Source organism: Galeopterus variegatus, unplaced genomic scaffold (genome assembly GCF_000696425.1).
Source record: "Galeopterus variegatus unplaced genomic scaffold, G_variegatus-3.0.2 Scaffold6118, whole genome shotgun sequence".
In the NCBI taxonomy this organism is placed as follows: domain Eukaryota; kingdom Metazoa; phylum Chordata; class Mammalia; order Dermoptera; family Cynocephalidae; genus Galeopterus; species Galeopterus variegatus.
The window spans coordinates 60,944-63,080 of record NW_007732229.1 but is presented as its reverse complement, the minus strand read 5'-3'; the positions used below and the strand labels follow the sequence as shown (position 1 = coordinate 63,080).

The window sequence follows — 2,137 nt, the reverse complement described above, 5'->3', positions numbered from 1 at the left end:
GGCTCCCGCCTCCCCTCCTCTGCAGGTAGCCCGTCTTGCCACTTGGCAGGAACCTGGTAATCCTGTCACGAGCCTCGTCAGCTGCACGATCCACCAGGGCCAGCACTTGCTCCTCCGTGGTGCTGTCTGTAAGGCTGCAGGCGTTTCCCTCAGGCTCAAACACGCAGCTGAGAACTTCTGTGCTTGGCTTTCTGCACTTCTTGGCTGCTTCTACTTGTACAGGTACAACTTCAGGGACGGGTTCCTCAACAGCTGTATCTTCATTGCCCAGAAGAGCTGCCTATTTGCTCATCATCTTAAAGCCTGCATGAAGGGTCTTCCTGGTGAGCTTGTACTGCACGGTGTCTGGTCTGTTGTACGTCGTGGCGTTATCACACATCAGTTTGAAATCTGCCTTACATTCTCCGACTGACTTGGACTCATTAGCTACAGTTTTCTCTTTCATTGTGCCAGAATCCACGGGATGTTTTATTGCCAGTGACTACCCGGGAGCTGCTGAGCGGGTCGCCCTCTCCCGGCGGCTGCATGCGGCAGGCGCGGAGGGGCCGAAGGGGCGGCTCCACCTCCAGCTTCCTCCAGGGTCGAGGTCGCCAGCCTCGCCCTCCGAGCCCGTGTGCGCCCTCTCTCGCTTCCGCTTCTCCTCCTGTCGCTTCCTCCCTTCCTCGTCATCCAGACGCTCCTCCTTCTCTGACTTCTTTTTCTTCTCTCTGTGCCTCTCTGGCTCACGGTCTGCCCTATCGTTGAAGTAACTGGAGTCATGCACGGACCCTGAGGGTTCAGTCCCCAACCTTCAGGACCAGCTTCAGAGGCTTCTCCAAGGCTTGTCTGCGTAATCCTCGTACAACGAGCGCCACTCGGCCTTCTGCTTCTTGCCCATGGCGAAGGTGGGTCTGAGGCATGGGGCCACCCCACCCTCTGACCAGAGTTTTGGTGGGAAATCCTTAGGTATCCGCATTACAGTCCTAATTTGGCTGCTTCTGACTTGTTTTTTGTTTCCTAATCTTAAAAAAAAAAAAAAAAAAAAAAAAAAAAAAAATTGAAGGGCACTTCTGTTAATTGATTGAATTGTGTATGCCAAAGTCCATATATTAGAAGCTCTGTTCCCCCTGCAACTATTGAGGGTAAGAAATCCTATTATGGTAATAAAGGTAGGGCCTTGAAGAGCTGATCAGATTGTGAAAACCACGCCCTACTGAATGGATTAATAATGGCGGTCATGGGTGTGGTTCTGAGGGCTTTAAAAGGAGAGCACATGAGTCTCTCTCTCTCTCTCTGCTCCACCATTCTGCCTTGTGAGATCCCTGGGTCACTGTCACCATCACCAAGGCCTTCACCAGATGTGTTTCCTGGACTTAGGACTTGCCAGCTTCTGAAGCTGTAAGCAATAAATTTTGTTTACCTACAGATCACCCAGTTCCAAGTATTTTGTTATAAGCAACAGAAATGGACTAATACAGGCACCCATTTTTCTTCCGTTAATAATATAAAAAAAGACTGCATTAACATAGTTAAATTCCCAAGGACTCTCAGTTCTCTAGGGATGGACTAAATGACTGGTATTGTCACTTAAAAAAGTGTCTTGAACCTGATGGAACTTATGTTGAGAAATAATGTTATGTATTTTTATTTTTTATCTTTTAATTCCATTTTTTTGTTGTTCTTTTTTTATGATTTCAGGTCCCCTCATATTTTTGGCCAAAGTTATAGTAACAGTTTTCAGCAGAGATGGGAGTAACACCCAAGACTCAATTTCTCACTCTTTCCCCAATTCAACACTCTGTCTGTGTTTACACATATTGTGCTCAGATTCAATGTCAAAATAATATATTTGAGGGTTTTATATGAATCCTATCTTTAAAAATAAAGTGTTCAAAACATATTTTAGACTATTCCTGAAGACATAGTGAATACCATGCATGCTCATTAGTTTATTGGAAAGACCTCATTAGTGGTTAAATTAATTGGAGATGTTTGTTCCACACATTTTGGTGATTTTCAAATTTTTGCAACTACATTTTTTTCTGTGAGGAAAATCATATATATTTTGTGAGGTTGTCATCATATATATTCTGCTGCTATTAGAATAATTGTTCTAGTCCAAAACATTTACATCAAAGCACTACTTCAATCCACTATG

At 44.8% G+C, this 2,137-nt stretch overlaps 1 pseudogene; it reads right to left on the bottom strand.

Annotated features, from left to right (window-relative positions):
- LOC103605843 overlaps positions 1–877 on the bottom strand; it is a 1,899-nt pseudogene extending 1,022 nt beyond the window's left edge.
- Between the last annotated feature and the right edge of the window lie 1,260 nt (positions 878–2,137).